This window comes from Saccoglossus kowalevskii, chromosome 12 (genome assembly GCF_978046115.1).
Source record: "Saccoglossus kowalevskii chromosome 12, keSacKowa6.1, whole genome shotgun sequence".
Lineage (NCBI taxonomy): Eukaryota > Metazoa > Hemichordata > Enteropneusta > Harrimaniidae > Saccoglossus > Saccoglossus kowalevskii.
The window spans coordinates 22,950,773-22,965,138 of record NC_140652.1 but is presented as its reverse complement, the minus strand read 5'-3'; the positions used below and the strand labels follow the sequence as shown (position 1 = coordinate 22,965,138).

General features: G+C 35.4%; 1 long non-coding RNA gene across 1 annotated transcript; it reads right to left on the bottom strand.

Annotated features, from left to right (window-relative positions):
• Window positions 1-3,824: 3,824 nt before the first annotated feature.
• Window positions 3,825-11,030, bottom strand: LOC144355623 (uncharacterized). Its single transcript, XR_014931156.1, has 3 exons — window positions 10,927-11,030; window positions 5,912-6,084; window positions 3,825-4,090 (listed from the first exon to the last, which is right to left on the bottom strand). It is a non-coding gene; the product is annotated as an uncharacterized LOC144355623 (long non-coding RNA).
• Between the last annotated feature and the right edge of the window lie 3,336 nt (window positions 11,031-14,366).

The window sequence follows — 14,366 nt, the reverse complement described above, 5'->3', positions numbered from 1 at the left end:
ATTTGAAACTCTAAACATGAACTTCTTATCTACGTTATGGTGACGGCACACATTGGATTAAAGTTTGATATAAATAATAATAACTCGTTTTAATTCAAGTTTAATTAAATAAAAATGAAATACCATCATACATCCTGTGACTTAACATAGAAGTGTTTGCAAAGTTTAGGGTTAGTAACGGACGTAGATATGATACAATTATATTAATATAAACTGCACTATACCTTCCCCTCTTACTAACACTAAGCTAGGCAATACGTTGGAAATATGTAGAATTAACTATAGATATAAATTATGTTTTCCGAGGACTATAGAAAACGGACCAAAATATCCTGATATTGTCAATGAGTTGCGGGTATTGCGTTAAGTAAGCATATCTTTAGTCTCTATGGCATGGTTATTTTGTCACTCATAATTAATTTATAATGATTGGCAGGATGTTAATATAGCAATTCAGTGGTACATTGTTTCCACCCATATAATGAAGCTAGTTGTTTGTGGTGTTGTTGTTCAATGAATTGTTGAAAAGGCTCACTCACAGATATTTACACTATATCGCAGAGCTGGTTTGGCACCAGGATGCACAAATGACAACTAGTTACATAATTTCAGTTAGCATAACAAGGCAATGTGCAGGACAACATCCCTATTGAAACATTCAATTATTACTCACTATTTCACATATGAAAAAATTAATCTGATTAGTCTGTCCCTGTATCTAATTATTACTTCCATGTTAAAATTGTATCGAAGATAAAATTAGTTGTAATTATAGAATGTATATTATGAATTGATGAAAAGGCTCACTCACAGATATTTATATCGCAGAGCTGGTTTGGCACCAGGATGCAAAAATGACAACTAGTTACATAATTTCAGTTAGCATAACAAGGCAATGTGCAGGACAACATCCCTATTGAAACATTCAATTATTACTCACTATTTCACATATGAAAAAATTAATCTGATTAGTCTGTCCCTGTATCTAATTATTACTTCCATGTTAAAATTGTATCGAAGATAAAATTAGTTGTAATTATAGAATGTATATTATAGTAGTATGCTTTATTAATGCTATGTAATGTTAGCGATCTTGACTTTAATTGGTTTAGAGAGAAAGAATGAATTACTTGCTAAATTATAGTTAACAAGCACTTAAAAAAAACTAAAAATAAAATACCGAGTTTCGTTTCCGTTAGTTATAAATTTTCTAATTGAGTTTTATGTCAGAATTAAATAAATGAAGTTGTGTATGGTAATGTAAGTGGGAAAATATGAGCTAAGTGTGAGCAATGGAGGTAATTTTGTTACGATTTGATCAGACATACTACAATCTTCCGAAATATTAAAATGCTTTGCGAATTTCAATGGTTATGCATGCGATTCGGCATGTCTTTGGTACCTAAAATATATATGTGTCGACAACAAGCAATTGAATGCAAGGAAGATGCAAAATTCATAATCAGTATCAAACTTGTATGTAATACTGAGCTACCATCGATCATTTTGGCATATCCATGTTCCATGTATGGTAACAATGTTACTAGTAAAAGCTTGAAGACACACCGTGAATAGGTACATACACTATTGGCTGTGCCTAAACTAAAAATAATAGCTGCAATTTAAATATATTCATGAATTATCTGAGCAAGTTTATATTAAAACTGAATATGGAGTATGAACTGAAGTAGATTAACCATTAGAGAGGCTAACACTATTAGTGGTGTTGGTTTTGACGAAGTGTTAGAATATTACAACATGCAGGAGAACTTAACAAGCAGACATATCTAAATCAGGTATTGATTCAAAATGAACATTTAACATTGTCTGCATAAACTGGTAGAGAAAAACTGTAATATCATTATTGCAGACTCGTTGTCATAATAAAGAATAATGTTGAAATTACGATGATCTCGGAAAGCAAATGCAACTGGCTGATATGTTACACTTTGCATTCTTACCCGCTGTTCCAACAGAGAATAAACAGAAAGGCATTGGAATGGCCAATATGGTACAAAGACTACTCATCCATTTATTCATTGACATTAAACTACATACTAAGAAAGAGGACAGCTGCAGTGATCTAGAAATGGCAACCATAATAAAGTCACTCAGAAATGATATGGGGCAACCTATTCATTTGTCATACATTACCATATACGAATCCTCATTTAGAGCCAATAAATGCATTTGATTCGCCATGGTAAGAGGTGAAACTAATTATTCTGCATTCAGTGGAAATGATTATTTAGCCACAATGGAGTATTACTCCAAATTAACTGTGAGGTTGGCTACTCAGATTTAACAATACCAAAATCAGTCATTCAAAGGTTCAAAGCTAGCTCGTTGTGGGATAGCTGATACATGTCTCTTGAAACAATAGATTGCAGGAATAAGTTTTTAACATGTCACACATATCAACAACAAAGAAAAAGTAGAAAAAGCAGCAACGAAGCGCATAAAAGGACCTCTCTTGACGCTTAGATCTGATAATTATAAGATTGTGTGTTCAAGTACATGCTTTCATGTCAGGTCAGCTCCACTCATATGGCAGATGGAGTGCAAAGTAATTGGGAAACTATTTTATTTTACTACTTTTCTGGCTTTGTATTCAACTGTGTAGAATCATTGGAAAATTCTTTATCCATGAATGTACTATTTTGTATTTAGGTTTTAATTTTTGGCTTTTATTTTAGTAAATTGTTTTATATTGGTCTTAAATATGAGTCTTTGTACAAAATAGCACTAATCAAGTTCATTCGTTCATCATTGAATTGTTAATGTCACTGCAGATTTCAATGTCAATTCTGGGGGGAAATATTTAACTCCATATAACGGGATTTTTGTAATATTTTCTAATGGCAGACATGCTTGTCAATTTGAGGTGCAGTCATTTCTAAATTAGCTGGTTTAATGAGGATAAATTTAGTATAGTAATATCCATATTTTTTCACATAAGATTTTACTATGCTTTTTATGTAGAGCAAATTTCATGTGTGGCCATGGTCAATTAAATTACAGTTTTGTTTCGAATTAATTATTTGTACAAATAATAAGCTGATCAATTGGGACTTTTGATATAATTTATATTTGTTTCTCTCAAAATAATACTGATGGAAATCAATTAAAATTAATTATAAACCAAATAATCATTCCAAATATGTGTTTATAGTTTTATGTTGAATGATGACAGTACTGCATCTAAGAAGCAATGTATATTTCTATTGTATTTATACATTAGTGTAATTTTCATATTAATTTTGTAAATCTATCAAGTTTTTCATGTTAAATTCAAATAAATATATTGTACTTATTATATAGGCGTTATTAGTAAATAAATATAATTATAACGCACCTCTAACTTCTAATTAGGTTATAGGGAACAAATATAAATACGTGGCAATTGTAATGCACGGGTATTAGTAAGAACATATAATTATGCTGTGCTTGCAACAGCGATTTTTAATTAGGGTGATGTATGTATGGACTTTCGTAAAATATTTAGTTTCATTTATGAAAATAGTTACAAAATATTTGTATATTATTCTTATTTAATGCTATCACAAAACTGTGGCATATCCTTTAACGAATGCTTAAATGTGTTTCCGCTGCAGACCTTTAAACTAGGATTGAAGGTCTAAACAATATTTACTGTCCCAGACATCTGGCTAATCATTTCAGTGAGTTGTAACAAATGTGACAATTGTCAGAACGTATTTGAATCTTTCGAACACTGTCTTTAATAGGTACAAATAGAAGTTGTAGAACGAAGCTTTATTAATATCCACGGATTCCAAGAAGTGATCAAAGTATAATAATTTTTTTTTTTTTATATCTTCACAGTATATAAAACCTAAACTTAAAATTATTGTGCTTATAATTATATAATACAACTACATGATGTTTGTTGAACTGTGTGAAACAAGTGACTACCAATTGTTAATGGTTCGAATTAATTGAAAATTTAACACTTATTTAGGGTTACGTTTTTCAGGTCATTCAATCGTATTTAGGTGCTAACGTAAAAAGCAAGTGAATACATACGGTTTTGATTATTCTTCTTCTGACTATAAATATTATAATACTGAGTCTGCAATATTAAAAGAAAAAATATATATATTTAATGTACAGTGAACATTGCGTACCAATATTCATTTAACACAGTTGTGGTGGTGAACTACCCAAGTACTTCCTGTCTGTCTTAGTTGTACCACATGGTATATAGTATGTAGATAACACAAGTACCGCATATCTGTGTAGCTAACATCATTACTACATATTAGCTATGTTCGCTATCAAGTATTGTCTATGGACTTCAGTTCAGTGTCCATGAACTGATAATACACCTGAGTGTCTTTCATGCAATGATGGTGTGGTATTTTATTTTCACTCTATTGACTATGATACCAGAATAATTAGCTTCAGATCTGTGGCTCGATTTTAGTGAAAAATCGAGTTTTGTCATATTCACTCGTGTGAACTAACACATTTACTCTGGTGACCGACACATTTACTCAGACGGACTGACCAACAAGACTTTAAATTATTTACAAGACTTTACATTACATTATAGGGACAAAAGATCAAATATCTCTAAATATCTCTTGTATTTATGTGTGTTCAAAATGTAACTATGTACAAATTTTACACACATGTGACTTACAAGATCTGGTTAATATTTTAAGGACAGATATCGAAAAAAATCATGGTACGGGAAAGTGTATGTTGGCAATATAGCTACAAGGAAAGTATACCCCGCCTTCGAACACTCTTTACTCATTCAATATAAAAGGCAGTCAGGGTCACACAATGTCTGTATGTATGTTCGCAATAGAACTCCATTGAAACAATAGGTACCACCTTCCATTTTTACCCAACAAGAAGTCAAATGTATGTATGTATGTATTTTCGCGATAGAACTAGGAAAATAGCTAATTCTTTCTAATGTTTCACACAAGTTATTAATGTGACCCTCAAAACCTGTTTAAATTTTGAGATAACAAACAATGACATGGAGTCGCCAAACAAGTTTCCGACCATAACTACGCCATCATTATTATAGTCTTAAATAATGTTTCTGAGTGATGATATTAATATGGGTATCACATGGGTATGCGAGAGACGATAATAATAATGAGTCTGCAAAACCAGACGTTCATCAGTGAACATGTAATGTTCTTATTGGTTAACAAGATATATCAGCAGATCAGGCGTTATCTGTACTGAAAGAGACCGACCCAATACATGCGTGTGGCCTTGATGGTATTTCCGTCGTAATCCTACTAAGCGTGTAGAAGAAAATATGTTCCCTTACTAAAATATTGAATAAGTCTAATATTTGTGGGTCGTCATTTAAGCAAACGAACATAGCATTTATTTTCAAAGCTAGAGATAGAACTTGTTGTAAGGGTAGATGATGTTTAGTAGTGTATTCGAGAACCCTTTTCATAGCTATGTTTTCACTTATATTAAATCTCACATCCTGCATCCATGAATGTTCAGTTTTTATAATATCACGCAGATCCCTCTCGACAAAAATATTACAATTTGGGCAAGTTCTAACAGAAAAAAAAACGTCCACTAATATTTTCAACGGTAAATTGTTTGCGAAATTAACTGGCTTAGCAGCCTTACTTTAATCATTCAAAACAGCCCTCCACTCTGTGACAAACGTGAATACGACACGACAAGAGATTCGAAACTGCTGTATACTTGATGTGCTTTCTATCTTCTTGAAAATAAAGAAAAGTTAAATCTTTCTTTCTTAAAATTAGGATTTCGGAACAACTGGGCCATATTCACAGAAAATGGTAGTTTATAGGTTTTCCGTCATCGCCTGTTTTAGCATTGTTCGTGTTTATTGTTTTCTTATTGTCAGATTAAACATTGTGGAACGTAGTGATGAACTTACAGACACGCTATCACAATAGCTCCACTAAATGCTACCTCAACTGCTGGCCATTCACTAGAAATTCGATTAGTTGCCACCCGCGTTGTTGTGCCGTTCATTGATGGTGATATCGTACTCATCTTGGAATAGTGGGAATACAGTCTTGGCAATAACACATGTATCTTTTTCAGTTCCTGAAACATAGATAAACAATAATCAAAGTTACACTTCGTGCATTAACTAGTTGATAGGTCTGCATATTTAAAGATGTAGTAGACTTTCGTTGGGCAAAACAGAAAAAGCTTGATAACAAAATAATAATGATTAATGACTAACAATTTTTACATGTTATTGTAGCCCTTGTAACACTCTATCCGTTGACATCCATTTCTACATCCTGGAACTGTGAGGTATCACACTTCATTAAGCAACCCTCTGTTTTAGTGACTTTATTCATTGTATTGCTCCGTGCTTTGTTTCTTGTAATTATTTTGAAAGGTAATAAAGCCAGGAGCTTTAACTTGATATTTTGGTGTATGTGTATTTCATTTCCAGTACTATTGGTTTGTCTACCCCATTCTAGCAGTGAAAGAACCCCCTGTCCAGTGTGAGTTCTGTGGGTGCCCCTCTCAATAGCAATAAGCAGGCCTTACACTGTGACACCGAGCCTACCACCAAAACCATTCAATTGAGGCAATACTAGCTGAAAAAAGAGTGTGTTGCAACGAGGACAGAAAGTGGCAAATCACGCAAATTGTGCAACAGTTCAACTCTTGAATGATCAGTCTAGTAGAGTTTTCGAGATTTTTTTCAGAGTTAACAGTTTCATTACTTTGTTAAAACATGGTCGACATAAATATTTGTCAATTTGCTGACGAAGTATGCCACAGACAGCCTCCAACGTTGGCCTAAAAAAGTGTGGAACACTGGGTGAAACAATGCAGCGCCGGTGTTTTGGGTTTGGCAAACAACCTAAACACACTCTACACGCACGGTTACTAGAAGAATGTTAAAGTAACAGCGCCACACGTCGCCATTTCCGACATGTTATTCTTTAGCTTACCGCGCAATATTGCACAGTGTCTGATTGGGCACCTTTCCGACAAGCGCGGCCAATCAAACTTGTCCATTTGTTTAACAAAAAATACGCGTTCACCCAGGCTGATCCGGCACAGGTTAGTGGAGTCGGCAATTAGTTTGCACCAATGAACCGTGCGATTCGGTCGATGCTACCACGAATTTCTTTAAATAAATGTACGAGAATTTCTGCAATATTATATACATGGACGTACTAGAGAGTACGTCCATGATATATATAACATAGTTTCCGCAAAAATAAGACTCATTGCCAGTGGCATGGACAAATATCTGATCACGAAGAAGCAGATAAAAGTCAATACGGTCAGTAGGAAACTTAAACAATGTTATAGGAATACTTCAAGATGACTGATCTACAACAATAAATCTGTGAATATGACCATCACAAAACGGAAGAAAATGAACAAACAAAAAACATCCAAGGGCAAAACAAAGAAATGCAATATAATTTAGGCCTATTACTGATTTATTAAATCAGTGTATGGGCCTGGAACAACCCGGAACAACGCAGAGCTTGCCACGTCACGACTTTCTCGTGTACACACTAGTATTCACCATGACAACTCACCATGATCTTCTATGATAAAATAATTACATTTGCGAGCGTTATACTAAATGACCATGCTCCACGTGTCCAGCTTAATATAGTCGGCGATACTTAATGCGCCCTCAGACGGAAATTTTGTTCGTGGCAGATTGAGCCCGTCGGCGTTCATATCGTTACTGAATCTTACTCCAGCTTCGTAAAAAACTGTATCTTCATGGAGGACAATGGTGTGAAGGAAATTTCCAAAGGCGTTGCAATATTACTTTTTGCTAATTGTTTTCCTCGCTACCGAAGTTAACCTTTTGAATGTCCATGCACCTCCGTAAGACTAGTTCTCGTTCTCGTTGTTCGTGCAATCGCGTAACAGGAGTATAGAAAGTTAAAAACTAGAAACGATCTACACACAAAAGAGGACTGCAATACATGTGTGCGGCGAACACGCAAATAAAACAGAAATAAAAAAAACAGAATATGGAATAAGGACTAAAGACTTTTGGAAATTTCCACCCGCCACATGCTCGAATGCACCTAAGATAGGGTGGCCTCTTCCACCCCTCGCTGTGCGTGTAGTCATGATTACAGTGTGACTCACGGCGACGTATACAACTCGTGTAAATACACGCGCTGCGCGACGACCACCGCGCTTTAAGTCAAAAATGATTACGTAACCATTAAAACAGCATTATACGGATACTGTCTATCTTTAAGTTGTGTTGAGTATGTTTACTCTAATAAACAAATAATGTTGTAATTTAAACTTCGAAAATACACTGCCTAATAGCTAATTCAAATAAAAGGCTGTAGCTAAAACTAAAATGCTCTGGGTGGCAATGCGTGGACTGACAAAATTATTTATTATTATTTATTGGGTTACCATGTATTTCCGCTGCGATGCAACTTACTATTAGCATTTATGTTCTACAAAACATAACCGCAACGTAACGTAGGCCTTTCAAATAATTTACATAATAAATATCGACAACGAAAGTTTGCGAGTAGTTTAGGCGCCACTATAGGGACGACCATGAGGGCGCTGTTCATATTCGGATGCGATGACGTCATACGGGGATGGATGACGTCACAATGAGAGGCCGTGCATAGCTTAGCATAAATAATGACGTCACAATGGGAATTCGTGCATAAATTAGCATAAATGAGCGACCAATGCCGTAAAGGGGATAATTTGAATGAGGATGACGTCACAATGGGATATTGTGCATACATTTGCATACATAAAAATGATGTGAATACGAGGTCGTGTCGAGGTCATCGTGAATACATTTGCATAAATTACCATCAAATTTTTTTTATTAATTATTTTTTTTATAATTGGATTTTTTTTTGATTTTTTAATTCCTTTTAATTGGACAGGCGTGGAAGAGATTTCTCGTACGTGGATCTACAATCATCAAATACTTTGATTTCAAGCAATGTGTAGCCAATACGTCATGTATGACTCGTGTAGGTATCCATGAGATGACCTTTCACAGAAGGTCAAACTTGGTCTACCGCCTTTGAATCTTCGGCAAGAAGGCGAGGACATATCTTCTTCGCCAAGGGAAAAACGAAAATCGCTACGTTACACCGTAAACTCATTCCGTGTGATGATTATGTATGTCAAAAGTTATTCTGTGAAACGATCAGGTAATTATATATTTTAACTCATCGTAGCGTAGTCCACCATTTTTGAAAAAAACAAACTGTACGTCGATCAACCGATTTTGCATACTTTGCATTTTAGCGGGGTTTATTACCGCAGTTTTACGGGGTGACTATTGGTTTTTAATATTATTCTCTCTCTCTCTTTTTTTCTTCTACGACAGATGAGCGATTCTGATTGGAGCGATGGAATAAAAAAATGTACAGACTGCTTGACTCATTGAAAGGATGTAAGAAATGTAAAAATGAACATTTGAATATAGAATGAATTATTATTTATTGTTCACTGTTGACGTTTCCCTTTTCTGTGTTTTTAATCGAATCGTTTATGTACTCGTATTTTTTCGTGTCGTTAAAAATAATTTACTCAAACAAAACAAAGCAAATATGAGGTAAGAAAATATAAACGATGAACAACATATGTATATATAGAATGAATTATTTTTATTGTTCACTGTTTACTGTATAATTATTGACTTTTCACTCTTCCGTGTATTTAATCGAATCGTTTATGTACTCGTATTTCTCGTGACGTGAAAAAATTAATTTAACCACGCCGCACATTTACATGTATGTACGTATTTTTCGAGGTGTTAAGAAATATTTAATCACACTATACATTTACGCGCTATGCAACTATTTTCCTTACTCACATCGTATGTTTTTTTTTTCGTGGTGTTAAAAAAAAAAAAAAAAAAAAACTCAACCACGCCATGAATGTATACTCCATGTCAATATTTCATTCTTGTTTACTTCTTTTGTGCAATAAACTCCGTTAGTTTTCAAAATGCCGTGTATTGATTAGTGTGTGTGTGTGTGTGTGTGAGCGCCCTCTATGACACATTCTGAAAAATCTTTCGTCCACGCCTGTCCAATTAAAAATAATTAACAAATAAGAAAAAAATCCAATTAAAAAAAAAAATAATAAAAAAAAAAAATGATGGTAATTTATGCAAATGTATTCACGATGACCTCGACACGACCTCGTATTCACATCATTTTTATGTATGCAAATGTATGCACAATATCCCATTGTGACGTCATCCTCATTCAAATTATCCCCTTTACGGCGTTGGTCGCTCATTTATGCTAATTTATGCACGAATTCCCATTGTGACGTCATTATTTATGCTAAGCTATGCACGGCCTCCCATTGTGACGTCATCCATCCCCGTATGACGTCATCGCATCCGAATATGAACAGCGCCCTCATGGTCGTCCCTATAGTGGCGCCTAAACTACTTTTGCGCTCGACTGATTTGTGTATTTGATTGGTTGAGTTTAGAGGTCATGTCAGTGGGTGTACATTCGTGACGTAAAAGGCGTGGTTTGCTCATATTTTTTTGGCGATATGTGACTTTGTGGCTATGTTCTGGTTTATGTAAATATGAATAGATGGTTATACTTATATCGGTACTCTCAAATAATATAATGGCTATCTAATATTGCACTATTTTGAAGCCAGTTTTAAAAACAAACCTCATGGTTGAGATGAAACTGTTAATTGTATCAATAAAGTATTTTGACACGGTCTATGTAACGCATGGAGACGATTTTCCCCTAAAAGATTGTAAAAAGGGGTATGCGGAAGGTGGACCGAACATTACCTTGTGCAAAACCCGACGATTACTTCCGCCTGTAAGTTAGGTGAGAGTGTTGTCGTGTAAATGGACTAATTTTCGAGTAAAACACTTCTGCACGTCAGTTTAAGTACTTTAGCCACCACACGCACCTTTAATATCTTGACTATTTGCCTGTGGTCTTCATGAGCTTAAAAGGAAACACACACAGTTCGCCATGTCGAGATATTTCACTGGCTGCATGATTGGCTATACGCCAAAAACAATCTTGTCATGGCGTCCTACTTGGAAGAAACCCCGGCATGCATCACCATAGAACCATTGTCGTCATGAATGAATAAGGACACCGATAAATTTCGTTTACTTGGCATGCACAATGTAGACAATAATACAAGTAATTCCAGCGTACTATGTTCCGGCAAAATGAAAAAAGAACACAATGTTGGCCTTTGAGCGTGCAGTCGGAGTTCAAACCCGATCAAGTACCCGGCACTTGTGGGCGGGCATTAACTAGATGCACGGGGACAATCGGTTAGCAAATTTTTCTCGACAATAAAGGGTTAGATTACGTGCTGTGTCGTAGTTATTACTTGAACACCGCCCAATATAGTCAAAGAGACCTAGGAAACCTAGCGAATCGGACACAATTATAATAATGGGAATTCCCTGTAACAATAGTATGGTATTCACAATAGCCATCAGACATTCAAATATAATTGTGGGGCATCTATTTCCTTTTACCCGACTTCCAAGGTCAAAATATAATATTTTAGTCAGATATTTTTTTTTCATTTGATATAAAGACCTACGAGTTATGATTTATATATATATGTTACACGCACATGTATAATCCTACTGTCTTGTCTATATGATGTCTTCGTAGCAGAGATATTCAGTTCGTCGTATTAGCTACAGGTAGTGTAAGTGTCAACAAACACAGCTTTGCATGGGATACAATGAATATTTGACTTTTGAAAAAAATGCAGCATTACCCCAACTCGCATGCTTCATTCGAGTTTGATATGAATGCAATTTAATTAAATTCAATTCAATTGTAATTCAATATAGGATTTGAATTAAGTTTAATTGGAATAGTTTTGAGATAGTAGACATTATAAGAATTGTTATATAATGATTTGCGTAGCTTAGGATAAGGGAAGGAGACAGGATGTATTACAAGTCAACATACTTTTCCTTTTTATGACTCTAAGCTACACGAACTTGGATTAAATATTAATAAATCGCGGTTTAGTGGTGGCTCAGTCAAAAAGTAACTTGTAGAAAAATTCCTAGAAATTATAACAACCAGAGCGACTGGTTGTGTAACAATAGTGTTGATGAGCAGCTCATGATAGAATGTGTAAGGTACACATATTCACGCACGAAATATCATGTAACATGATACCATTATAGGAATCGTTACCAAGAAATCTTGCTCGACAAACATAATACGATAGGAACCAGGGTTAAAGGGTGGTAGTCGCCGTTTCACGCATGCGCGAGATATACGAGTCTCATATAAACAAAGATGGCGACTTTGGCTGTTGGAAAATCAATATTTATCAAGACAAATGTCGCACATGCGCAGCGCTACGACCACCGCCTTTTAGACTTTTTACATGATAACTCATTATGTGGAATAAAGCTATAATTTCGCATGCGCGAAAAGGGTTAATTTCATATATATTATGGGCAGCAGGCCAAACTTATCACAGACTTAAATGTTTAAAATGCAATCCATTTTACATGGGCTTCAATAGAGGATTTTCCGTACAATTGCGAGATCTCGCGAGATGCATGAAAGACGCGCGTCGAACGTCTGCCGCAAAAATCGAACGATTTGATTTTGAACTCGAATTTCCTTATTTCGTAGCTCACACCGACCGGCCGATCTTCGACAGAGGAATATTGCTTCCGAATACCCTTACTTAATCGAAATTGTCTATCATCAAATGTGGACAGCACATTATTAAGCATGGAAATGTCCCCAAAATACTTTCGCGTTTGTCGAATCCCACGCGATGTTTGACGTCACTACGACGCTATGACCTTTGTTTGTCCTGTTTTTATGTTCGATTTCACGCATAACGCGTGATTCTCACAGTGAACGGAAAATGGTCTATTCTGTAATGTTTATCCCTGTGCTTGGTATCATGCAAAATCAGTCACTTCTATATACTGCGACAAAAATACAATATTGTTAAAGATTTGTTGGAGTCCTTATTAGTTAATAGCCATTATGCCAGGACTCTGACCATAGCTATTGGCATATATCTGTACATGTATGCTAGCAAGAAAGTTTGTTGAGCTTTTGAGTTTTTTGAGGTTTTTTTTATTGTGTATAGCTCCGAACGGAAGTTAATTTACATAAATACAAGTTACCAAGCATATCAGATGATACTAAAATTGCGCGTCCACCAGGAACTACCTTTAGGATTTACATCAGCTCAGATGGTAGAAGAATTTTACCTTTTAGAGATGCTTGTAAACGTACCGCTTGCTTGATGTTCCCTCGCAGTGCGTATCCTGGATCGGTAGTGACTGCAGTCTACGTTGCATTGCATCGCTTTTTAAACTGTTTTGGAATTTTCCAGGCCCATGATTTAACCTGGTGCAAACCTGGTATATCACATGGATGACGTCACGGTTGTTGAGAGTCAGTGCAAAGGGTATAGAAATTGTGAAGGAAGCATTCTTAGTGCCTAGTTGACGATTTATAAACGATGTTTAATTATTTGGTGAATGGGTGAGATGTTGAGAAAAAATGCTCCCACATACGACAGGCGCAAGCCTGAAAGTAGTAGCCAGAATGACTCTGTATTCCCTGATGACAGCTAACGCAAAACAAAACAGCACGAAGTAGTACTCGGTACCGTGAGGCAGGGGGGGAGGTACTCTCATAGTTGAATTATACGACTATACGCCGCTATTTTGAACGACCTTTTCATGCTCGAGTCGATCGTTTGACCCACAATTTTAGAGTATCTTTGACTATTATACATTTTAGCAACACTTGTATTTGTTGAACAAGAAGCGCCCTCAACGTCGATCTTTTTGGATACAGTGTAAGATGTACGTATTAGTTCGTCACGTTTAGATGAGAGTAACGTAAGTATCTGCCAATAGCAGATAATGTACGATGGAAATCAGCATACAATGTTTGTTCATAATAGCTATGTTTACAAACAACATTGGCTGTGTAGTGGCTTACAATAACAATAGCATAGGTTATTACAGGCATTACACCATGACAACTCGATGTAACGTGCATCATGGCGCATCGCAAGTCTACAATGAACACGGGCAATTTCAGAACAAAATTATAACACAAATTCGTGTGGTTTTAAAATGATAAAACTGTTGTCTATATAAATGATTTGACGATGATCATGAATTGTGTTCAAATTCTAATATTAAATTGTGTACATGCGTGAGCCGAGGTGTGAATTTCAACCTATGCTTATGCATATAGTTTATATTTCAGTTTAGTCTGACGTGGCAATGTGTGGAAAAAAGTAGACTCCTTATTTTAAAGCCCCATTTGGCAGCACGCTCAAACATTTTTCCATGGAATTAGTACCCTCACTTCTTG